The following is a 27,500-nucleotide window of genomic DNA, read 5'->3' as shown; positions in this document are numbered from 1 at the left end:
AATGGAAAAATGTCAAAATGGCCTCCGCAATTCTTTTTTCTTCGGTGTGCGGCCTTCAGTGGAAAAAGTACGCACTCCGCTGCTCTCAATGCTAACTTCAAATGGCTAAGCGGCTTCAACCCCAATATTGCACAACAACACCATCCTCATTTAATTAAAATTTATACGGGTGATTATTACATTTTGTTGCTATAAAACAACTCTGACTGTTTGCATATCTGCAGTTGCCTGACAACCTAATCCAAGTTTGTGTCTGTGTTTGGCCCCCTGCTGCCTGCCTCTGCTAAGTTACATTAATAAATGAGATTTCACTGGATGCCATCTCTGCCATCAGAAGGGGGAAAAAAAAATGGAGACAAAAAGCATCTCCCAGACAATGCATGTTTTACAGCTCACCGACAGCCGCTTGAATTAAGTGATGCAAACACGCCAAATTGAATCAATTTGCCGCCTCTAAATGGATGCGATGCGTGGAGCCGGGAAACGCTCGAGCGAATGTGGTGGGAAATTTTCTGCGTTTAATAATGTTGTTTTTGTTTGTGCCTCCCCCCCTCTCTTCTCCCCCCCTTGATGAAGGTTCCAGAAGATGGGGCGTGAAGAGGATATCAGATAACGAGGCGCAAACCAACGGGAACGAAGTGACGGGCGTCGGCGGAGCGCGAGGCTGCGGAATCAAGAGGTGAGCGGAGCATATCAAAGCGATAAGAAGCCGTGTGGAAAGTGTGCGCGCCAAACCATGCGTGGAATCCCAGAAATAAGGACAACAACTGGTATTGACAGCCGTGTCCAAGCACTCGCAGATCTTTCATGAGGGACGGAGCTGTCATGGCTGTTGACGTATTGATCTGGACTCGGCCGGCTCTTGCCACACGTGCGCCGATCACCCTGGAACACAAAGCTTCCAGCGGCCAGGACACGTTGACAGGTTGCGATTAAATCGGCGGCAGGCGGCCACGTTTGTTGGCGACAATGATGATGATAACGCTGAGGGCACCCGTCAAAGTCGGCGCCAATCTCGCTTTTCCAAGTAGGCGGAGGGAATCGATTCGGGCCGACGTCGCCAAGTCAACATTTCTAGTTGGGCTGCGAATCTTTGGGTGTCCCACGATTCGATTCAATATCGATTCTTAGGGTCATGATTCGATAATATATCGATTTTTTTTCTATTCGATTCGATTCTCGATTTAAAATCGATATTTTTCCGATTATTGGATGAAAATATTGCATATTTTGTGATTTTTCCATAAAAAAACGTTTTTTTTTGTTACAAAAAGAGCATACAACTTAAACCTTTAAAATCATTATATTGACATATGGACTTAATTTTGATCTAGAGATTTAAAACTTGAATAATAATAACAATAATAATACTGAATAATGACACATGTTTAATATTTTTTGACCAAAACCCTTTGGGGTCCCTGGGATCAAGTCTGAGTGGAGGCCAAAATGTATATATTTTTTATACATATATTGTAGTGCTGCGAATCTTTGGGAGTCGCATGATTCGATTCAATATCGATTCTTAGGGTCACGATTCGAAAATATATCGATTTTTTTGATTCGGTTCGATTCTCGATTCAAAAACGATATTTTTCCGATTATTGGGTGAAAATATTGCATATTTTGTGATTTTTTTCCATAAAAAAATGTTTTGTTTTTTTTGTTACAAAAAGAGCATACAACTTAAACCTTTAAAATCATTATATTGACATATGGACCTAATGTTGATCTAGAGATTTAAAACTTGAATAATAATAAAAATACTAATACTGAATAATGACACATTTTTACTATTTATTGACCAAAACCCATTGGGGTCCCCGGGATCAAGCCTGAGTGGAGGCCAACATTTATATTTTTTATACATATATTGTAGTGCTGCGAATCTTTGGGAGTCCCACGATTCGATTCAACATCGATTCTTAAGGTCACGATTGGAAAATATATCGATTTTTTTGATTCGGTTCGATTCTCGATTTAAAAACTATATTTTTCCGATTATTGGGTGAAAATATTGCATATTTTGTGATTTTTCCATTAAAAAAACGTGTTTTTTTTTTGTTACAAAAAGAGCATACAACTTAAATCTTTAAAATTATTATATTGACAGATGGACCTAATGTTGATTTAGAGATTTGAAACTTGAATAATAATAAAAATAATAATACTGAATAATGACACATTTTGAATATTTATATACCAAAACCTTTTGGGGTCCCCGGGATCAAGCCTGAGTGGAGGCCAAAATTTATATTTTTTATACATATATTGTAGTGCTGCGAATCTTTGGGAGTCCCACGATTCGATTCAATATCGATTCTTAGGGTCACGATTCGATAACATATGGATTTTTTTCGATTCGATTCTCGATTTAAAAACGAAATTTTTCCGATTATTGGGTGAAAATATTGCATATTTTGTGATTTTTTTCATGAAAAAAATGTTTTTGTTACAAAAAGAGCATACAACTTAAATCTTTAAAATCATTATATTGACAGATGGACCTAATGTTGATCTAGAGATTTAAAACTTGAATAATAATAAAAATAATAATACTAAATAATGACACATTTTTAATATTTATTGACCAAAACCCTTTGGAGTCCCCAGGATCAAGCCTGAGTGGAGGCCAAAATTTATATTTTCTATACATATATCGTAGTGCTGCGAATCTTTGGGAGTCCCACGGGCGGTTTAGCTCGGTTGGTAGAGTGGCCGTGCCAGCAACTTGAGGGTTGCAGGTTCGATTCCCACTTTCGCTATCCTAGTCACTGCCGTTGTGTCCTTGGGCAAGAGACTTTACCCACCTGCTCCCAGTGCCACCCACACTGGTTTAAATGTAACTTAGATATTGGGTTTCACTATGTAAAGCGCTTTGAGTCACTAGAAAAAAAGCGCTTTATATAAATATAATTCAGTTCAGTTCAGATTCGATTCAATATCTTTTTTTGGGGTCACGATTTGATAATATATCGATTTTTTTCGATTCGATTCGATTCTCGATTTAAAAACGATATTTATCCGATTCAAAACGATTCTGTATTCATTCAATACATAGGATTTCAGCAGGCTCTACCCCAGTCTGCTGACATGTAGTAGATTTAAAAAAAAAAAAAAAAAGCTTTTATAATTATAAAGGACGATGTTTTATCAACTGATTGCAATAATGTAAATTTGATTTAACTTTTAAACGAACCAAAAATATGACTTATTTTATCTTTGTGAAAACATTGGACACAGTGTGTTGTCAAGCTTATGAGATGCGATGCAAGTGTAAGCCACTGTGACACTATTGTTCTTTTTTTTATTTTTACAAATGTATAATGATAATGTCAATGAGGGATTTTTAATCACTGCTATGCTGAAATTATAATTAATATTGTTACTGTTGTCGATAATATTCATTTTTGTTTCACTACTTTTGGTTTGTTCTGTCGTGTTTGTGTCTCCTCTTAATTCCTCTGTTTATTGCAGTTCTGAGTGTTGCTGGGTCAGGTTTGGTTTTGGAATTGGATGGCATGGTTATGGTATTGCTGTGTAGTGGTTTGTTGGATTGATTTAAAAAAAAAAAAAATAGATTTTTTTAAAAATGAGAATCAATTCTGAATCGCACAACCGATTCGATTCGTATTCAGAGCGATTTTTTCCCACACCCCTACATTTTCTAGCATCAATAAATGAGAATACAGAAAATAACGTTCAGGTTGGACAGAGTGATGGGACACCAAACCAACATGGCTACCGTGCAGCAAACCTCGTGCAATGGAAACTACGCAATGGAATAGATCCCTATACCAGTGGTTCTCAAATGGGTGTACTTGAAGGTATGCCAAGGGGTATGTGATATTTTTAAAAAATATTCTAAAAATAGCAACAATTCAAAATTCTTTAATAATGTAACACCTGGGCTCATACTTCCCAACCTTGAGACCTCCGATTTCGGGAGGTGGGGTTGGGGCAGGGGCGTATTAGGAGGGGAGGAGTATATTTACATTTACAATTCACCAATATATATATAGCTAGAATTCACTGAAAGTCAAGTATTTCATACATATATATATATATATATATATATATATATATATGGAATACTTGACTTTCAGTGAAGTTTAGCTATATATATTTATTTTATTATATACTGTATATAAATAAAAGAAATAGTTGAATGTCAGACAACACCTATCAAATGCACAGTAATAAAAACACAGTTCTACTAACTGTACTGTGCTTGCTGGTTACTAAAAAAAACAACACTTACCTTTCACAATTTGAGTAACCTTTGTTCTGCCATTTGCGTACTGGCGAGAGTCACTTGCCGTCAGGTGCACAACACCACGTAAATAGTTGGCTAATCAAAAAGCAACCTCATAACGCTATAGCCAACATTCACCAGGAGATGGCAACAGACAACATAGAATCACTATATTACAGACAGCTGTAACTTCCTCGTTCTTCTGCTTCGTCTCTTTGTGTGTGCAGTTTTTTTTATTAAAATCCGTAGATGTTGTAACATGATTGGGCAGGCAAGCTGTTTATATAGTGGGAAGGCGGACGTGAAAACAGGCTATCCCCACTCAGGTCCGCATGGAGCTGGAGGGGGCGTGGCCTCCAGCTCCGCTGAATTTCCGGAGATTTTCGGGAGAAAATTTCTTCCAGGAGGTTTTCGGGAGAGGCGCTGAATTTCGGGAGTCTCCCGGAAAATCCGGGAGGGTTGGCAAGTATGCCTGGGCTTCACAATATGAAGGTCCTGAGTATTCAGGGTTCGATCCCGGGCTCGGGATCTTTCTGTGTGGATTTTGCATGTTCTCCCGTGAATGCGTGGGTCCCCTCCAGGTACTCCGGGCTCCTCCCACTTCCAAAGACATACTTCCAAAGATAGGTTGATTGGCAACACTAAAAGGGTCCCTAGTGTGTGATTGTGAGTGTGAATGTTGTCTGTCTATCTGTGTTGGCCCTGTGATGAGGTGGCGACTTGTCCAGGGTGTACACCGCCTTCCGCCCGATTGTAGCTGAGAAAGGCACCAGCGACCCCAAAGGGAATAAGCGGTAGAAAATGGATGGATGAATGGAATGTCACACCTGAGTGAAGTCTTGTCTGGGTTTCGTCTGGTTTCATGTTTTTTCATTTCCTGTTTTATTTTGAAATGCTGACTCTCCCCCTCGTTTCAGATCACTTGCCCTTCCTCCTGTTTCACTTTTTGCCTGATTGTGCCCACCTGTGTCTCCCTCCCTCATGTGTATAAATGTCTTGCTCTCCTCTCGTCTTGTGCCAGAGTGTTTTCGTATCTTTTGTGCATACATCCAGCGGTCCATGTCCGCAGCCATTGCCACGTTTTTGTACCCTTTTGACCCACAAAAGATTATTTGTTTGTAAACCCTCTTGTCAGGTAAGATTAGCTTCTTAGCATTGCCTCCATTGGAATGCTTTTTGTTGTATTTTGCATATGGTATTTTTAGCAACTTTTTTCCCTCCGCTGCTGGAGCATTTTGAGTTTATTGAGAATTTTGTTAGTTTAGAGCAGGGGTGTCCAAACTTTTTCCACTGAGGGCCGCAGACTGAAAAATCAAATTATGCGGGGGCCATTTTGATATTTTTCTTTTTTTAAAAGCAATAAAATAGTTTTTTTTTTTGTTTTTTTTTTCCTTTATGGCTTTCCTCAAGTTTGGTCCCTGGTCTCCGGAAAGTTTTCAGTCATAAAAATGTTAGAAATAAGTCATAAATAATTTTTTTAATTTAACGCTTGAATCTCGAGATCAACTACAGGGTTGTTTGTCGTTATAACATTTTTTTTAATTTAGTTTTTTATGTTTAAAACACCTTTATTTATATGGCAAACACAAAAACTATGCAACATTTTCCCCCAAAACATTTCAAAGTGGAATACTTGGCGTGAAGTAATTAGAACCCTAAATAGGTAAATAATTCATATCAATAATAAAAGAATAAGTGTTGAAAATTAGCCAAATGTATATTTTTATTTTTTTTACAAAGTCTGTAGATCTCTTGATTATAAGATTTTATCTTTTTTTTTTCATACTTTTTTGTTTGTTTAATGCCCTTTTTGTAAAAGAAAACTAAAATAAAACGGTATTGTTGATAATAGAGGTAAACTATTGGTTTTGTTCATGATCAATAGCGCTTTTTCTATTGGTATTTGTATTGCTCCAGTTTTAGTGTAAAAATGCTCATTGTCATTACTATATTATTTGCTTATTTCGCTAACTGCTTATTTGCTATCACTTTTACGATCATATTTCTACATATTGTATGTGCTGGTGTTGTTCTATTGTTGCTGTTGTCTCTGTTGTTGTTTTTGTCTCTGTCTAATCCCCCTCTTATCCCCACAATTTCCCCCTCAGTCTTCCTTTTTTTTTTTTCTCTTTCTATCCCCTCCTGCTCCGGCCCGGCTGCACCAAATGATAATATAAATACATTTAATAAAGTCAAATTCAAATAAGGCAACAAGAGAAGTATCCTACACTTTTGTAAAGTAAATCTGAACAGTTGATATGGGCATCTACATCAACTATATGATTTGCCTGAGAAGCTGGACAGGACAAAAAAAAAAAAAGAAAACTTAGTTTCGCACAAAATATGCAATATTATCCCCCCAAAATATTTGAAAGTGAAATTGTTCCAGTGAAGTAATTGGAGCCTTCAGCAGGTCAATAACAGTCCGCATGGCAGCTTTGTGTTTTAGTGTCAACATTGCAACTTTTTCTTGTTACATGTCACTGTTGACTCTTTTAAGTTTTACATTTTTATCATAGTATTTTTTAGAATTTGTGGCCCCCAGCTAATTAGCGAATGGCCCCCGGGCCGCACTTTGGACACGCCTGGTTTAGAGGTTAGTTAAGCACTGTTTTCATATCCTGTTTAGTTTCTCTCCTTTTGGACCCTTTCCCTTGTCCAAATATATTTTCTTAAAATCCTGCATCTGTGTTCAGAGTCCTGTTCTGGTCGTGACATATAAATATATTTATTGAATAATACTTCTATAAAATATGCTTGTAATTTCATAAACTTTGAAAATAAATACAACAATGCATTATTCAGTGTTGACAGCTAGATTTTTTTGTGTACATGTTCCATAAATATTGATAAATATTTCTTTTTTTGTGAAGAAATGTTTAGAATTAAGTTGATGAATCCAGATGGATCTCTATTACAATCCCCAAAGAGGGCACTTTAAGTTGATGATTACTTCTATGTGTAGAAATCTTTATCCATAATTGAATCACTTGTTTATTTTTCAACAAGTTTTTAGTTATTTATGTTTTTTTCCCAATAGTTCAATAAAGACCACTACAAATGAGCAATATTTTGCCCTGTTATACAATTTAATAAATCAGAAACTGATGACATAGTGCTGTATTTTACTTCTTTATTTCTTTTTTTCAACCAAAAATGCTTTGCTCTGATTAGGGGGTACTTGAATTAAAAAAATGTCCACAAGGGGGTACATCACTGAAAAAAGGTTGAGAACCACTAGTTTAGAGGTTAGGTAAGCTCTGTTTTTATAGCCTGTTTAGTTTCTCCCCTTTTGGACCCTTTCTCTTGTCCAAATATATTTTCTTAACATCCTGCATCTGTGTTCAGAGTCCTGTTCTGGTCGTGACATATAAATATATTTATTGAATAATACTTCAACAAAATATGAATTTAATATCATAAACTGTGAAAAGAAATACAACAATGCAATATTCAGTGTTGACAGCTAGATTTTTTTGTGGACATGTTCCATAAATATTGATAAATATTTCTTTTTTTGTGAAGAAATGTTGATGAATCCAGATGGATCTCTATTACAATCCCCAAAGAGGGCACTTTAAGTTGATGATTACTTCTATGTGTAGAAATCTTTATCCATAATTGAATCACTTGTTTATTTTTCAACAAGTTTTTAGTTATTTATGTTTTTTTCCCAATAGTTCAAGAAAGACCACGACAAATGAGCAATATTTTGCCCTGTTATACAATTTAATAAATCAGAAACTGATGACATAGTGCTGTATTTTACTTCTTTATTTCTTTTTTTCAACCAAAAATGCTTTGCTCTGATTAGGGGGTACTTGAATTAAAAAAATGTCCACAAGGGGGTACATCACTGAAAAAAGGTTTAGAACCACTAGTTTAGAGGTTAGGTAAGCTCTGTTTTTATAGCCTGTTTAGTTTCTCCCCTTTTGGACCCTTTCTCTTGTCCAAATATATTTTCTTAACATCCTGCATCTGTGTTCAGAGTCCTGTTCTGGTCGTGACATATAAATATATTTATTGAATAATACTTCAACAAAATATGAATTTAATATCATAAACTGTGAAAAGAAATACAACAATGCAATATTCAGTGTTGACAGCTAGATTTTTTTGTGGACATGTTCCATAAATATTGATAAATATTTCTTTTTTTGTGAAGAAATGTTGATGAATCCAGATGGATCTCTATTACAATCCCCAAAGAGGGCACTTTAACTTGATGATTACTTCTATGTGTAGAAATCTTTATCTATAATTGAATCACTTGTTTATTTTTCAACAAGTTTTTTGTTATTTTTGTATCTTTTTTTTCCAAATAGTTCAAGAAAGACCACTACAAATGAGCAATATTGTGACGGCCGGATCTCATCATGATGCAGGGTTTGCAGATCGGGCTTCGGACACAGCGTGCAGGTAAGAAATCATTTATTTAAGAAATAAATTATACGGGAACAAACGAAAACGTGCTCATAGCACGGAAGGCAAAAGTAAAGGGATTCGCGTGGGAGCTAGCAGGTTCAGAGCAGGAAACAAACTAGGAAGTATGAAAACAAACTAGGAAGCCAGACCGGGTGAGGCCAAGGCATGGACTAAATAGTCCTCTGGTTAGTGCCCAAGCAACAGGTGCGCGTCCCGAACACTAACCAGAGGCAGGTGAATGCAATCTTCCGTCATGGCAACTCAAAAGGTTCTGAGAACACAAGTGAACATAAATAAACTAAGATCCGGGCAGCGGATCATAACGAATATATTATTATTGGCCTAACATAACCAGAAATCATGATCATAATTAAATATAAAAGTTTTCATTTACTTTCCCTAAATATCTAAAACTGTTCACATTCTCTTTGTGTCTTATTATTCTCATCCCAGTCCTGTTGTTTTTAGGTTAGTTTGTATCCAATCAGAATTCAGCTAGCTTATTTTGCCATGCTGTACCAAACCTGCCCACTTGGGAGTCCCAAGTGAGTATCCAATCACAAGTTGCGAAAACAGGAAGTGGCACCGGAACCCAAACGAGCCAGAGAAAGCCACAAAAAACTCACCAGTAATTACAGAGGAGCGCAACATGTTGATTCGGTGGTAGATATGCGGTCAAAAGTTTACACACACTTTTACAGAACATAATGTCATGGCTGTATTGAGTTTCCAAATATTTTTACAACTCTTATTTTTCTTTTTGTGATAGAGTGGCGCACATACTTGTTTGTCACAAAAAAAACTTCATGAAGTTTGTGTCATTCCTTGGACTTTGGTGCGGTTTGTTTTCCCATGGTGCAAAGCGACTGGACTGGACAAGGCGTGAAGGTAAAGGCATAATTTAATTTGACTTAAAAAAGGCGCGCACAAGGCGGAGAACAAACTTGGGTAAGAAAACAAAAACTAGCACAAAGGCAGAACTACGGACATAAAGTCGAAAACACTTAGTGTGACGTGCAAAAAACGAGCATGGAAAAATGTCAGGGGTATCAGGAGTGTATCAAGAGTGATGTCGCCAGTGCGACTACCTGGCAAGTCCAGGCTTAAATAATGGTGACATTATTAACACAGGTGCATGAGTCCTAAACAAATCAGGTGGGTGAGTCCAAATGAATCAGGTGAACGAATTGGTCGTCATGGTGACAAAACAAACGAGTGTACAAAGAGTCCAAAAACCAAACAGAACATAACTAAACAAAACGTGACCACAGAACTACTGAAAATGTGACCAAATCTGCTGGGTCCAAAGTATACATACAGCAATGTTAATATTTGCTTACATGTCCCTTGGCAAGTTTCACGTGTCTTGCCCATTGCTGCTAATTTCTCTCAATATACTGACGAAGTAAGCCTTGATTTACCCTCGAGGTTAATTTTATTGTGCCTACGTTTTGCATTTTGCCTTGTGTCTTGGAATTAAATCATTATCTTGCCTGCAACCCACAACCTATTCTTGTATTTTTTTTTTTTTAAATAACTACCGTATTTTTCGGAGTGTAAGTCGCTCCGGAGTATAAGTCGCACCTGCCGAAAATGCATAATAAAGAAGGATAAAGACATATATAAGTCGCACTAGAGTATACCGTATTTCCTTGAATTGCGCCTGCCTAGAATTACTGCCGGGTCAAACTCGTTTCGCAAAATAATTAGCGCATGCTTAGCATTATCGCCGGCTCAGGATTAACGCCGGGTCAAACTCATTTCGCAAAATATTATTTTTATTAGCGCATGTCTAGAATTTCCGCCGGGTCAAACTCGTCACGTCACGAGTGACACTTCACCTGTCATGATTTTCAAAATGGAGGAGGCTGATTTCAATAATTTGAAATCGCATAAAGGGAAGAAGATTAAGAGCTATTCAGTAGGATTTAAGGTCCAAGCTACTGAATTTGCTAAAAAGCACAGTAAGCAGCTATGTTTTATTAATATACCGTAGCTGCGTGTGTCAAATATGAGTCATTAAATGACTCCCGCCTCCTGGTGGTAGTAGAGGGCGCTAGTGATCCTTCATGCGACTACTCGGCTGCGGAAGAAGTGACAACAAGCAGCAAGAGTGAGCAGCGATCGTTTATTTTTTCTTCTCGCTTGCACTTTTAACATGGAAGATTACATATCTAAAATAAAACAGTTTTCTAAACTGGACTTTCAATCGAAGTAGGAGGTAATAAAGGAAGATCTCCATTGAGGCAGAGAGACTTTTAAAACTGAAGAAAGATAAGGAAAACTTCTATAAACAAGTTATCGATGCTTTTAATCAGAAGGAGCTGCGCATGGACTTCATTTATAAGTAAAGGTAGGACCATAACGTTTTTTTTTATTAAATGTGATTTTCATGATGGTATCCTTACGTCACACTCAAATTTATAAGCGCAGGCCTAAATTTACTTCATGCCTTTGGTAAGCGCCGGAGTGAGAAGAGGTTTTAAATTAATTAGCGCCCTGGCGGCAGTTCAAGGAAATACAGTAAATCACATTTTTTTGGGGAGATTTATTTGATAAAACCCAACACCAAGAATAAACATATATTAAAGGCAATTTAAAATAAAGAACAGTGAACAATAGGCTAAATAAGTGTACTTTATATGAGGCATAATTAACCAACTGAGAAGGTGCCTGCTATGTTAACGTAATATATTATGGTAAGAGTCATTCAAATAATTATAACATATAGAACATGCTATACGTTCACCAAACAATCTGTCACTCCTATTCGCTAAATCCCATAAAATCTTATAATGTACGTCTAGTCCAGGGGTCACCAACGTGGAGCCCGTGGGCCCCAGGTCGCCTGTAAGGACCAGATGAGTCGCCCGCTGGCCTGTTCCAAAAATAGCTCAAATAGCATCACTTACCGGTGAGTTGCCTCTATTTTTTTTAATTTGATTTATTTACTAGCAAGCTGGTCTCGCTTTGCTCAACATTTTTAATTCTAAGACAGACAAAACTCAAACAGAACTTGAAAATCCAAGAAAATATTTTAAAGACATGGTCTTCACTTGTTTAAATAAATTCATTTATTTTTTTACTCTGCTCCTTATAAATTTCAGAAAGACAATTTTAGAGAAAAAATACAACCTTAAAAATTATTTTAGGATTTTTAAACACATACACCTTTTTACCTTTTAAATTCCTTACTCTTCTTTCCTGATGATTTAAATCAGTATTCAGGTAATTGTTTTTTTTATTGTAAAGAATAAGAAATACATTTTGATTAAATTCTTAATTTTAACTTCTGTTTTTTCGACGAAGAATAATTGTGAATTATTTCTTCAAACTTCTTATGATTAAAATAAATAAAAAATATTCTGGCAAATCTAGAAAATCTGTAAAATCAAATTTAAATCTAATTTCAAAGTCTTTTGAATTTCTTTTAAAATTTTTGTTCTGGAAAATCTAGAAGAAATAATGATTTTTCTTTGTTAGAAATATAGCTTGGTCTAATTTGTTATATATTCTAACGAAATGCAGATTGGATTTTAACCTATTTAAAACATGTCATCAAAAGTCTAAAATTAATCTTATGTACCATAAATTATTTTTTAAATTTTTATAAAAAGATTTGAACTAGATAATTTTTCTCTTCTTTTTTTCGGTTGAAATTAGAATTTTAAAGAGTCGAAATTGAAGATAAACTATGTTTCAAAATTTTTTCTTTTTCTTTTTTCCTGTTTTCTCCTCTTTTAAACCGTTCAATTAAGTGTTTTTGCATAATTTATTCTCTACAAAAAACCTTCCGTAAAAGGAAAAAAATGTATGAAATACAGACAGAAATACCCATTTTATATATATATATATATATATATATATATATATATATATATATATATATATATATATATTTATTAAAGGTAAATTGAGCAAATTGGCTATTTCTGGCAATTTATTCAAGTGTGTATCAAACTGGTAGCCCTTTGCATTAATCAGTACCCAAGAAGTAGCTCTTGGTTTCAAAAAGTTTGGTGACCCCTGGTCTAGTCTCTTAGGTGAATGAGCTAAATAATAATATTTAAAATTTTACGGTAATGTGTAAATTTCACACAAGTCGCTCCTGAAAAAAACTAAGACTTATAGTCAGAAAAATATGGTACATTTTTCTACTCTTTTAATAAGCAGGAAAATAGGCATATTTTTTGCAGTTTGTTGGGGCGTCTGGTAACACAATTTAGTTCTACACAAAGTAATCCAAAAGTGAGTACATCCACGTTCATATTGCAGGACTTTTCATTAATGAAATGGCTCCCCTCGCAAGTAATTAATGACAGCCACCACCTTGCATAATAGAAATGATCAGAAGCGGTAGAAATAAAATCCTTAAAGTCAAGGAAATGACTGATGCAGTGAGTCAATTTGAGCTAAAACCCAAGCATTTATCATCAGGAATAATTGTTTCCAAGCGCCGTGCTTGGCCGTCAGTCAGCACGTTTTTGCGTGTCATACATCTGAATTAAGCGGGCCCGCTGGCGCGCCGTCACGTGCGCCCCGTCGTAAGCCGTTAAATACATAAATGGGCTTTAAATGAACACACACCCCACTTGTCTCGCCCGCTTTGCGGGGTAATTCATCTCCCAACTTTGTGATTCCGTTACGCAGTCAAATTGACGAGTAATCCATTGCTGGTGTCCTTGTTGTCAACATCGAGGTCGTTCTCTTGCACTCTGGAGGAGAGGTGCCGGGAAATATGCCAGGCGTGTATCAGTGAGCGAGTAAGAAAAGCTCTGTATGTTTTTGGATTACTCTCTGCTCTGAAGTCACTTTTAATCGCAGGAACGGTCCCTTGCATGATATAATCCTTTGTTGCACACCTGTGCAGCACCTGTCAGGGGACAGGAACGTACGGAGCATTTATTTTTATTTTTTATTTTGAACAAGTGCGCTCAGGCTTTAAATAGATTACAGCTCGTTATCCCCAATTACATTTCCGAATACACCGGGAAAGGGAATGAACCCCTGGACTGCACACAAACGGCTTTCATGGAACTTCCAAATACAGGAGGAGCTCACCGGAACCAGGAATGGGAGTATTTGTTTTAATGAATACACTTGGGTGGGACACGCAGGGGGAGTGGGCTTATTATATTAAACATCAAGGTCAAAAATACATGTTTGGTAAACAAACGCATGTCTTACTTTTTGTAGACAGCATGCGGGGATGTGAAGTAAATCCCTGGCCAAAAATGAGCCAATTGAGTCAAACAATTGAAGCAGTACCACTAGTGTGGGGCCCGCATTGGGCTAAAAACATTTGGCCGAGATATATATGTATATATATATGTATGTATGTATGTGTGTGTATGTATATATATATATATATATATATATGTGTGTGTGTATGTGTGTGTGTGTGTGTGTATATATATATATATATATATATATATATATATATATATATATATATATATATATGTATGTATATATGTGTGTATGTATATATGTATGTATGTATGTGTGTGAAAAATCACAAGACTACATCTCTTTACAGAACTGTTTCATGAGGGGGTTCCCTCAATCATCAGGCGATTTTAATGGAAGCATTCACATACAATGGTTTATATAGGGCACAGAGTGGGTGGGTACAGGCAGGCGTAGGGGCGTGGTGATTGGCTCATGTGTTACCTAGGAGGTGTTTCCGTCTGTGGCGGCATGTTGAAATGATTTCTCTGTGCTTGTTGAGGGATGACAGGTCTGGATGATGTATAATACACAGTTTCTCTTTTAAGCATAGGTTGCATCTTTTATTACCACTGTTGTAAGGTGTGCTGGATGCAAGAATTTTTCATGTTATTGAATAGTCAACATTATTGTCTTTGAGGTTCCAAATGTGCTTGCTGAGTTCTGTAGAATCCCGCAAGGTCTGGTTTCCGCAAGGTGTGATGAAGTAGTCTTGTGATTTTTCCCACACATACATATTGCGCTGTACCACGGTATCGAGCACTATTCTCTGGATAATCCAATCAAGACATGTATGTATATATATATATATATATATATATATATATATATATATATATATATATATATATATATATATATATACACACGCAGTGGGGCAAAAAAAAGTATTTAGTCAGCCACCGATTGTGCAAGTTCTCCCACTTAAAATGATGACAGAGGTCTGTAATTTTCATCATAGGTACACTTCAACTGTGAGAGACAGAATGTGAAAGAAAAATTCAGGAATTCACATTGTAGGAATTTTAAATATTTTTTTTGTGAATTAGGGTGGAACATAAGTATTTGGTCAACCATTCAAAGCTCTCACTGATGGAAGGAGGTTTTGGCTCAAAATTTCACAATACATGGCCCCATTCATTCTTTCCTTAACACGGATCAATCGTCCTGTCCCCTTAGCAGAAAAACAGCCCCAAAGCATGATGTTTCCACCCCCATGCTTCACAGTAGGTATGGTGCTCTTGGGATGCTACTCAGTATTCTTCTTCCTCCAAACACGACGAGTTGAGTTTATACCAAAAGTTCTGTTTTGGTTTCATCTGACCACATGACATTCTCCCATGTGCTCTCTGGCAAACTTCAGACGGGCCTGGACATGCACGGGCTTAAGCAGGGGGACACATCTGGCACTGCAGCATTTAATTCCCTGTCGGCGTAGTGTGATACTGATGGTAACCTTTGTTACTTTGGTCCCAGCTCTCTGCAGGTCATTCACCAGGTCCCCCCGTGTGGTTCTGGTATTTTTGCTCACCGTTCTCATGATCATTTTGACCCCACGGGATGAGATCTTGCGTGGAGCCACAGATCGAAGGGGATTATCAGTGGTCTTGTATGTCTTCCATTTTCAGATAATTGCTCCCACAGTTGATTTTTCCACACCAAGCTCCTTGCCTATTGTAGATTTACTCTTCCCAGTCTGGTGCAGGTCTAAAATTATTTTCCTGGTGTCATTCGACAGCTCTTTTGTGTTGGCCATAGTGGAGTTTGGAGTCTGACTCTTTTGAGGCTGTGGACAGGTGCCTTTTATACAGATAACGAGTTCAAACAGGTTCCATTAATACAGGTAACGAGTGGAGGACAGAAGAGCTTCTAAAAGAAGAAGTTACAGGTCTGTGAGAGCCAGAGATCTTCCTTGTTTGAAGTAACCAAATACCTGTTTTCCTCCATAATTTACAACTAAATTCTTTAAAATTCCTACAATGTGAATTCCTGGATTTTGTTTTCACATTCTGTCTCTCACTGTTGAAGTGTACCTATGATGAAAATTACAGACCTCTGTCATCATTTTAAAAGGGAGAACTTGCACAATCGGTGGCTGACTAAATATTTTTTTGCCCCGCTGTACAGTACAGGCTAAAAGTTTGGACACACCTCATTCAATGCATTTTCTTTATTTTCATAACTATTTACATCAGTGAAGGCGTCAAAACTATAAATGAACACATATGGTGTTATGTACTTAACAAAAAAAGTGAAATAACCAAAAACATGTTTTATATTCTAGTTTCTTCAAAATAGCCACCCTTTGCTCTGATTACTGTTTTTGCACACTCTCGGCATTCTTTCGATGAGCCACCTGAGTCACTTGAAATGGTTTTTCACTTCAGAGGTGTGCTTGAAGCTCATCGAGAAAATGCCAAGACTGTGTCTACTACGCTACTGTGTTTTCATGTTGTTCATGTCTGAGGTGGTACTTGGTAGAAAATGTTTGAAAAACCACTGAATTAAGAAATATTCAAAGTAGGGGTGCAAAATTTGTCGACTCGCGATTCTTTTATTAATCCTAATTCTAAATTGATTCATATTTTTCCAAATCCGATTAAAACATAAATTAAAATTTTTTTTGTTTTTTTTCTGTTTTTTTTTGTATAATATTTATTAAAGTATTGTGCTTGCAGATTTTCTCTATGTATACAGTAGGCTATCACAAGCCTACTGTATTAAAAAAAAAATACTTGATAGATAGATAGATAGTACTTCATTAATTCCTTCAGGAAAGTTCCCTCAGGAAAATTAAAGTTCCAGCAGCAGTGTACAGAGTTGAGATATAATTTAAAAAGTAAATAATTGGTGTATGTCATTGTTTTGCATCCCTTGTCATTTTTTTTTACCCCCATTTCCCCTCCCCTCCCCCCGCTAGTTTTAAGGTCTATTAATCTTCCCCTTGGGATGAAGCAGTCTAGATAGATAGATAGTACTTTATTGATTCCTTCAGGAGAGTTCCCTCAGGAAAATTAAAATTCCAGCAGCAGTGTACAGAGTTGAGATCGAATTTAAAAAGTAAATAATGGTAATAATGAATTCTAGCACTGAACAGGCTCCTCTGGCTACTGATAACAGTATGCAGAGGGTGACTGGCGTCATGCATGATGCTCTTTAGTTTTTCCACAGTCCTCTTCTCTGCCACCGTCACCAGTGAGTCCAGTTTTATTCCGATCGTAGTGCTGGCCCGCTTGATCAGTTTCTCCTTTCTAGATGTACTGCCCCCCCAGCACACTATCATGTCGAACAGAACACTGGCAACCACAGACTGGTAGTACATCCACAAGTGTCCATTCAAAGCTCCATGTTGTTGACAGACATGTGACGATGTATTATTTGACTTTTTTATTGTGGGCCATGTGTAGGCTCCACCAGCGGCTCAAAAGGAATTGGCCCTTAAGGGATTAATAAAGTTGTTTGAACTCAATTGAATGAAAATATGTTTTAGGCCATCTCTTGCAATCAGAAGGAGCTTTTTTTTAAAACCTGTAACCTAGTTTCATTATTTTTTACACCAAATAACACATTGCGAGAAGTGGTTTGAATCGAGAATCGATTCCATATCGAATCGTCACCCCAGGAATCAGAACCCGATTGAATCGTTAGGTCCCCAATGATTGTGTGACAGTCGCTTTCGGTCGTGCGGGTTCTCAGGACCACCAAGGAAGGACATTGTGGCGCAGGTTAGACTTTCTTTTATTTTTCAATAATAACTCTCTCAGGGTTGCCTTTCAGCCTCTGCCGCTCCACCTTTTCAGTCGTGTGCGTCTTCGTCTTCCTGTGGCTCTCTTTCGCTTTCATTCAGTATCGGCTTCCTTCTGGTTCCTTCTCTCTCCGTCTCTCCCCCCGGCGTTTACGGCCGCTGTCATTTTTATATGGTGCTAGAGAAGATTTAAATTGTGCCCAGCTGGGCGACCCACGCACCTGACGATAATATTTGCGGGGTTGATTCTGGCGCTCCCCGCCTTGCTGCTTGCTCGCAGTCCACGCCTCCTCGCCGCCATCTTTGGCCGGGCTCCGGCGTGCCCTACCTTGCTGTCGGACTGCCGGCCACGCCTCCTTACCGCCATCTTACAGCGGGCTACGGTGTGCCCTGCCTCGCTGTCGGACTGCCGGTTCAGCCTCTAGACAGACACTTCTTAGTAAAACTTTATAGTTGTAGTTTTTAGCCAGGCAAGCACAACCCAGTTTTCCTAGGTAGGGTTTGTGATCCCTTTTATTTATTCTGATGCATTACATTGTGCTTATCTACTGTAAATCCATACTGTACTAGTTTATCAACCTTTAAAAAGATGTTTTTATCAATCTACACCTGAGTTGTGACGCTTCAAGTGCTGGCAGAGGCTCAGAGACGGGCTTTAAGTGTAGCATCTCGCCGTGTCCGTCACTGCCACCGCGGCTGATAAGTTGCCTCGCCGTGCACACTTGACTTATACAAGCTCTGTTTTTATTCGCCGTCAATAAAAATGATTTACAAGGGAATCAATAAGACTGCCGGCCCCGCTTGCTGACGGAGCGGTGCACTAAATTTCTCACTCACAGCACATTTAATTTACAGTAATTGTGCTATGCTATGTAAAGTTTTTACGTTTTATTAGAGTATGTTACGTTATGTTCGGTTAAGTTACAGTAGATTTTGTTACGTCGTGTTAGGTTAGTCAGAGACAGCAGGTGACGACTTATGCTAAATTATGCTACGCTACGTTAGAGTGCGTCAGGTTTCATTATGTTTCTTTGTTACTTTGTAAGGTTTTATTATGTTTCTTTGTCACGCTACCATTTTGATATGCTACTCTATTTTACGTTGCATTGGCTTACACCAGGTTATATTATGATTATGAAACTTTTTGTTACGTTATGCCAAGTTATGTCATCTTATATTAGATTATGTCCTGTTACATCAGGTTACATCATGTTATGTTAGATTATATTAGGTCAGAATGCGTTACATTAATGTTATCTTATTTCACGTTATGGTTTCCACACGAACGTATGAAGTAGCCGCCTAACCTAAAGTCTTAACAAGCTGCTCCGCTCCGTTCTGCCTCTGTCTCCTACACAGCACCCAGCATTGTCCCACCCACACAACCATCTGATTGGTTACATATATAGCAGTAACAGCCAATCAGCAGTACGTATTCAGAGTGCATGTAGTCAGCGCTTCAGCGTCGAGCAGATAGGTGTTTAGCTGGTTAGCAGCGGAGTCTCCCCAAATTATAATAAACATCTCCCAGTCAACGGTCTAGATGATGTTCTAGAAACAAACTGCAGCCTAGCTTGCTCGCAGTCCTGGCCTGAGGTGAAGTCTAATTAACTTTTGGCGTAACGGTTTCTCAGTGTGTGTGTGTGTGTGTGTGTGTGTGTGTGTGTGTGTGTGTGTGTGTGTGTATATATGCTAGTTATATTGTAAGTGCATCATTAAGCCTACATGAACTCCATGGTGTTCAGGGATGAATAGTCCGTCCTATTGCTATTGTACTATTTTTCAGCTATAGTTACATTAATCATTAGTAATGTAGCAGCCTAGTTTGAATACAGGGTCCCTGCTATCATATGTTGATATACATATAACATTTACATACTACAAATCAACTACAGGCTTCCCAAATGTTGTAATAAATTAAACATGAGGAGTTGACTTGGAACTGTTTACTGTTGCACTTTTTTTATGTAGAAGAAAAGTTTTGACATTTTATTCAATCTGAGCAACAACTTGAGGCAGTTTAATTTTGACTAACGTGGGCAGAATTATTATGGTGTTCCCAATCTTAAAAGGATAAAGCCACTGTTGACAAATTTGGTAAATAATTAACCCAAAAAAATATTTATTTTGTTGTTTTCTTATTGTACCGAAAATGAACCGAACCGTGACCTCTAAACCGAAGTACGTACCGAACCGACATTTTTGTGTACTGTTACAGCCCTAATATATTATGTATGTATGTATATGTTTATATATATATATGTGTGTATGTGTATGTGTGTGTGTGTGTGTGTGTGTATATATATATATATATATATATATATATATATATATATATACACACTTAGCTTATGTTATGCTTATTTTTGCTATGCTATGTGAGATTACACTAGGCTTCCTTTATACGCTACCTTACGTTATTTTACCCCATTTTTTGTTATTTTAGGTTACGCAAAATTACGTTAAGACTCTTTTACGCTAAGTTACGCTTTGCGGAGACGTTTCTCGTTAATGCTACGACATAGCAATTCGAAGCATGAACTCCTACCACAGTTCCCTTTCCGTTTCGTTCCATTTTCTTCTTTGTATTCCAGTACAATAACACCATCTCCTGCACCATTACTATCCCTCCTTCCTCCTCTGTATATGGCCTCGTCCTCCTCCCCCTCACCTGCAATAACCATCACCTCCCATGTCAACGAGCCTTGTGAAGTCCAATACTGCCGGCCGTTTTTTTTTCCCCCTCACCACGCTCTGAATGGTGCCGCTTGCCACTTTATCACTGTAAGAGTGAAGGTTGACCAGGCAATGAGTGGGTGGGACCCTCCTCAGGATGTCATTTAGGGAACCCTTGACCGCCGTGGCCATACAGTTGAAGAAGCTCGGATAGGTAGTGCAGGTGGTTGCTATGGTGACATACTCGGGCATGCTGATGTATGTTAACGTGCTTGTTGAATATTCCCTACATGCAGAGAGTTCTTACAAACTTGATTCCCATATCCCCTGAAAGCAAAATTATTTATAGGAGTTTTTTATTTTTTGCTTGACAAGGCGGGTGGTCTCTATTGACCAGAAGCTCACGCGTGACGGCATTCTTTCGGGGCCAAAGTGACATTTGCTGGTGAATTTGCATATCGCAGCTCATTAGCTAATTAGCAATCTACATAGCCCTTGGTAGCAGAGTTAACTTTTTCGTCAGGTGAAGGATTCTCATTGCGCTGGTTTAACAAGCCAAGATGATGGAGCATACTTCTTTGCCAATATTAAATAAATACATACAAATACATCCACACATAAAATGTTATATATATATATATATATATATGTGTATGTATGTGTATGTATGCATGTATGTATGTATGTATGTGTACATATTCATATGTACATACATACATATATATCTTTACATATCTATATATACTGTACAAATATCTATATATGTATACACATATATTTTTATTAGGGGTGTGGGAAAAATCGATTCAAATACGAATCTCGATTCTCACGTTGTGAGTAAAGCTTCAGTCATCTTTCGGGAATGTAAACAAGGATACAATGGCTGTATTTGTGCTGCTAAAGGCGGCCGCAATACACCGCTTCCCACCTACATCTTTCTTCTTTGACGTCTCCATTATTAATTGAACAAATTGCAAAAGATTCAGCAACACAGAAGTCCATAATACTGTGGAATTATGCGATGAAAAGAGACGACTTATAGCTGTGAACGGTGCTGCACCAAAATGTCCTCTACAAAGTGTGAAAACATGCGCACGTGTCATCATACCGCGACGTTTTAGCATGATACTTCCTCGCAAAATTTAAAATTGCAATTTAGTAAACTCTACCGGCCGTATTGGCATGTGTTGCAATGTTAAGATTTCATCATTGATATATAAACTATCAGACTGTGTGGTCGGTAGTTGTGGGTTTCAGTAGGCCTTTAACGTGCGCTACACTGTAATTCCAGGGTGGTTCTTTGAATCGCCACACAATTTGGTACACGCCTTCAGGGGACCGGCAAGCGCACATCTGTAAAATTTGAGGAAGATTGAGTCACATGCTCTCATTGCTGCTGAGTGACCCCAAGATGCAGAGACGACAGGCGACGTGCAAGCAACGCGTCCTTTTCAATTAGTGACAGTCCAGGAAACCAAAGTTGAAGGAGGAAACAAATAAGTGGCGCACACAACACAACGAGCCAGCTCTGAAGGAGGGGACAAGGTGGTACTAAATAGAACTAATCAACAAGCAGGAACAGGTGGGCTGGCAGGACAAGGATTAGAAAGTAAGAGGGCTGCAAAATACAGAGACCAAACAGGAAATTCAGCCAAAATAAAAGCACCTGGACAGGAAATGATACCAAAATGCAGAAAAATAACAAAAAAAGCCTAAACCACCACGTAGAATTATGACCGATGAAAATGTCTTTAGGATTTAGGAACTAATTGCCGATATGTCATTGATTAATGATTAATAAAAGATGAGGATACCTGTATTATTGCATTTTATTTTGTATATTGTCATGTGGGCACCAAAAATGTTATTAGTATATGGGGCATTCCTCCGAATTAATCCAAACTGCTGTCGTATGTAAGTCCCTAGAGCAGGGGTCGGTAACCTTTACCACTCAAAGAGCCATTTCGACCCGTTTCACAAAATGAGGAAGACAATGGGAGCTGCAACTATTCTCGCCAATATCTGCTGGTGGTCACCCAGATGATAAGAATAAGGGCATGCTATGAAGCCATTGCCTTAAACACCTTCTACAACATGTACAAACTACTTGCCAGTCCAGCAACATGTTGTGAGAGGCGTCCGCAGATGCACGCACACGACTGGAAGGCATACTGGGTGACAGACGGTTGTGATACAAACAACCTTAACACTCCTAATATGTGCCACATTGTGAACCCACACAAAAGAAGAATGACAAATACCCAGAATCCTTTGCATCCATGACACTTATTGACTGTTATACACCCTGCGAACACCAAATCTTGCCCACCTCAACCACGCACGGGGGGGGGTTTGGTACTCGCGGGGTGTATAACATAGTCTGTGTGTCATGGATGCAAAGGATTCTGGGTATTTGTGTTGCGTTTATGTTGTGTTACTGTGAGGATTTTCTCCCGAAATTTGTTTGTCATTCTTCTTTTGTGTGGGTTCACAACGTGGCGCATATTAGTAGGAGTGTTAAAGTTGTTTATATCACAACCGTCAGTGTACTCTGTGTCACCCAGTATGCCTTGCAATCTCATACACGTTCCGACAGAAGCAGCGAAATGCATGTGACCGGTCGGCACGCAAATAGCATTCCGTGAATGGCGGGCGCGATGACGTTCATGAGGACGTTAAGAGTAATATCATCACGGCACGCCCTTAATATTGTAGTCCGTGTGAAAGTTGGAGAAGGTTGACTCCGAGTGATGTCCGGGAGAGGCATTGAATTCGGGAATCTCCCCGCAACAATCTGGGGGTTCGGCGATTGGGCAGCTGAGCCGCATCAGAGTTGCCAAAGAGCCGCATGCGGCTCCGGAGCCGCGGGTTGCCGACCCCTGCCCCAGAGAAACGCACTAAATAAATTTATTTCACTTCACTTCCCATTACCCAAAAAAGTTTTAACAAAACGAAGCATTCAGACATGGATTTTTACTGAGGTTATATCTGTTTAAACTAAGGGCAATAACTGAAACAGTGATACAATGTGTAAGTACAAACTCATCATTTATTGTGTCCTTTCTATTTATTATAGGCTACTTTCTATTGAGAAGTCGCTCTCCCCCAATCATGAAAATACAGCTTGAAACATGTATTTGTTTATTTTTTCAACACAAAAAAATCGTTTTTATGTCATTACTGAAACACGAGTTGTAAAAGCATGGCTGATTCTATTGTATTGGCCACAAAAGTGTTTTGAGTTAATATTACATTTGGGGGAATATGATGTCTGCAGGAGTGTTTTCATGCATATTTGCATGTGTTAACGTAATGTCAAAAAGCATATTGACTAATATGCTAACATGCTTACGAGTGCCTGTGTTAGTATTATCAATAAACAGCATTCTTTTTGTATTGTTTCAGTATCAAAAATTCTTCAGTGAACAGACCAAAATGTCATTAATTTGAGCGAGGATGAAAGATTTGTGGATGAGGAAAGTGAGAGTGAAGGACTTGGAAAAAAAATAAAAATAAACTAGACGGCAGAGCGATTCAGATGTTATTAAACAAATTAACTCATATAATTCTGGAAAATCCCTTATCTGCTTATTGTATTACTAGTGTTTTAGTGACATTATATGGTCGTACCTGTACAACCTGAAGGTCGGAGGGGTCTGGCGTCTCCGAGGGAAGCCACGTTTCTCGACGAGGCGAAGGCAGCCGATGCTTCCTCCACGTTGGAAGCATCCGACGGTCCGGGGCGGCCGGTGGGAGGAGGCAAGAGAGTCCGCAGCTGCCTCTTTGACAGGTGCAGGATGAGGCAAGCTCTCAGCTCATGTCTACAGTAAGAGCCGACTTATTACCACCATTTTCTCACCGAAACCTGCCGGTTGACATGTGGTAGGGAACCATGTTCGCTTGACCGCTCTGTTCCATAGTAAAGCTTCAGTCATCTTTCGGGAATGTAAACAAGGAAACACCGGCTGTGTTTGTGTCGCTAAAGGCGGCCGCAATACACCGCTTCCCACCTACATCTTTCTTCTTTGACGTCTCTATTTTTAATTGAACGAATTGCAAAAGATTCAGTTATTGAGTCTGTTTAGCTGATTGGAGAGCTAGCTTCCGCAGCTTGTGGGTCCATGACGACCTCTGTTTTGTTTGATCAAGCGTTTTACTGCCCTGTCACAGACACTGTTTGAAGAAAAAAAAAACGTTAAATATAAACATTTATATCATCTCTGTGTGGCTGATGGATTTCTTTTTTCATTATTTTTTTTGGGGGGATGGGGCTTTTATAACGGTATACATTGACAAATGCCATTTTACCAACTATACATGATTGTGAAATCGACTATCATACGGATAACGGTACATCATCACATTTCTCATCATTGCATCCGAATTTCCACCATGCCCAATTAGCGCCGCGCACTAATACACTGATTCATGGGAGCTCTCCAAATGACAAATTAGTTGGTTTTACGGCATCTCATGTGCCCGCTCTCTCGACCAATCAGGGAGCAGCACTAGGCGGGTTAAACATTGATCAATAATGGGTGTTGATATGCTCATTAGAGTCCAGATGTGACTTTAATTAGGCTCACTAGTCACAATTGGTGCCACATCACAACGCAACACACACATATATCCATCCATCCTTTTTCTACCACTTATTCCCTTTGGGGTCGATATATACAAACCCCGTTTCCACATGAGTTGGGAAATTGTGTTAGATGTAAATATAAAATATGAATATGCTACAAAGACAAAATATTTGGTTTTCAAACTCAAACTTTCTTTTTTTTATTGCAAATAATAATTAACTTAGAATTTCATGGCTGCAACACGTGCCAAAGTAGTTGGGAAAGGGCATGTTCACCACTGTGTTACATCACCTTTTGTTTTAACAACACTCAATAAACGTTTGGGAACTGAGGAAACGAATGGTTGAAGTTGTGAAAGTGGAATTCTTTCCCATTCTTGTTTATGTAGAGCTTCAGTCGTTCAACAGTCCGGGGTCTCCGCTGTTGTATTTTACGCTTCATAATGCGCCACACATTTTCGATGGGAGACAGGTCTGGACTGTAGGCGGGCCAGGAAAGTACCCGCACTTTTTTTTTTTTTTTTACAAAGCCACGCTGTTGTAACACTTGTCTTGCTGAAATAAGCAGGGGCGTCCATGATAACATTGCTTGAATGACAACATATGTTGCTCCAAAACCTGTATTGACCTTTCAGCATTAATGTTGCCTTCACAGATGTGTAAGTTATCAATACACTCCCATACCATCACAGATGCTGGCTTTTGAACTTTGCGCCTATAACAATCCGAATGGTTATCTTCCTCTTTGTTCTGGAGGACACCACGTCCTCTGTTTCCAAATATAATTTGAATTGGGGACTCGTCAGACCACAGAACACTTTTCCACTTTGCATCAGTCCATCTTAGGTGAGCTCGGGCCCAGCCAAGCCGGCGGCGTTTTAGGATAATGTTGATAAATGAGTTTGGCTTTGCATAGTAGAGTTTTAACTTAAATGATAAATGAGTTTACCCATTCACACTTACTGATGGAGGGAGCTGCCATGCAAGGCGCTAACTAGCACCAATCAGGAGCAAGGGTGAAGTGTCTTGCTCACGTGACGAGGTTTGTACCAGGTGGGGATTGAACCAGGGACCCTTGGGTTGCACACGGCCACTCTCCCCACTGCGCCACGCCGTCCCTTGCACTTACAGATGTAGCGACCAACTGTAGTTACTGACAGTGGTTTTATGAAGTGTTCCTGAGCCCATGTGGTGATATCCTTTACACACTGTCGGTTTTTGATGCAGTACTGCCTGAGGGATCAAAAGTCCGTAATATCATCGCTTACGTGCAGTGATTTCTCCAGATTCTCTGAACATTTTGATGATTTTACGGACCCGTAGATGGTAAAATCCCTAAATTCCTTGCAATAGCTCGTTGAGAAATGTTGTTTTAAAACTGTTCGACAATTTGCTTACAAAGTGGTGACCATCACCCCATCCTTGTTTGTGAATTACTTAGCATTTCATGGAAGCTGCTTTTATACCCAATCATGGCACCCACCTGTTCCCAATTAGCCTGCACACCTGTGGGATGTTTCATATGTGTTTGATGAGGATTCCTGAACTTTATCAGTATTAATTGCCACCTTTCCCAACTTCTTTGTCCCGTGTTGCGAGCACCAAATTCTAAAGTAATGATTATTTGCAAAAAAAAAAAGTTTATCAGTTTGAACATCAAACATGTTGTTTGTAGCATATTCAACTGAATATGGGTTCAAAATGATGGTGGGGGGGTCGCACTAATATACAACGAAAACTTTAACCTTAGTCCTAACATAAATAATAAATATAAATCGTTTGAGGTGCTTACTATGAGGTCTGTCACACCGCTGCCTCTACACCTGGCTGTTATCTACCGCCCCCCAGGGCCCTATTCGGACTTTATTAATGAATTCTCAGAGTTCGTTGCTGATCTAGTGACACACGCCGATAATATAATCATAATGGGGGACTTTAATATCCATATGAATACCCCATCGGACCCACCGTGCGTAGCGCTCCAGACTGTAATTGATAGCTGTGGTCTCACACAAATAATAAATGAACCCACGCATCGCAACGGTAATACGATAGACCTAGTGCTTGTCAGGGGCATCACCGTTTCCAAAGTTACGATACTCCCGTATACTAAAGTATTGTCCGATCATTACCTTATAAAATTCGAGGTTCAGACGCATGTTCGTCAAACTAATAATAATAATAACTGCTATAGCAGCCGCAACATTAATACAGCCACAACGACAACTCTTGCGGACCTACTGCCCTCGGTAATGGCACCATTCCCAAAGTATGTGGGCTCTATTGATAACCTCACTAACAACTTTAACGACGCCCTGCGCGAAACCATTGATAACATAGCACCGCTAAAGTTAAAAAAGGCTCCAAAAAAGCGCACCCCGTGGTTTACAGAAGAAACTAGAGCTCAGAAATTATTATGCAGAAAGCTGGAACGCAAATGGCGCACGACTAAACTTGAGGTGCACCATCAAGCATGGAGTGATGGTTTAATAACTTATAAACGCATGCTTACCTTAGCTAAAGCTAAATATTACTCAAATCTCATCCACCGTAATAAAAACGATCCTAAATTTTTGTTTAGTACG

The 27,500-nt window shown here is 38.7% G+C and overlaps 1 long non-coding RNA gene across 1 annotated transcript in view; it reads left to right on the top strand.

The window, feature by feature from the left end:
• Positions 1–27,500, top strand: part of LOC133559937 (uncharacterized) — a 121,290-nt gene that overhangs the window by 31,222 nt on the left and 62,568 nt on the right. The window contains exons 3-4 of the long non-coding RNA XR_009808346.1: positions 577–679; positions 8,581–8,674. This is a non-coding gene — a long non-coding RNA (uncharacterized LOC133559937). The remainder of the gene's footprint in view (positions 1–576; positions 680–8,580; positions 8,675–27,500) is intronic.

Source organism: Nerophis ophidion, linkage group LG10, assembly GCF_033978795.1.
Source record: "Nerophis ophidion isolate RoL-2023_Sa linkage group LG10, RoL_Noph_v1.0, whole genome shotgun sequence".
NCBI lineage: Eukaryota > Metazoa > Chordata > Actinopteri > Syngnathiformes > Syngnathidae > Nerophis > Nerophis ophidion.
Note: the sequence above shows the minus strand (reverse complement) of the source record. Positions and strands in the feature narration are given on the sequence as shown.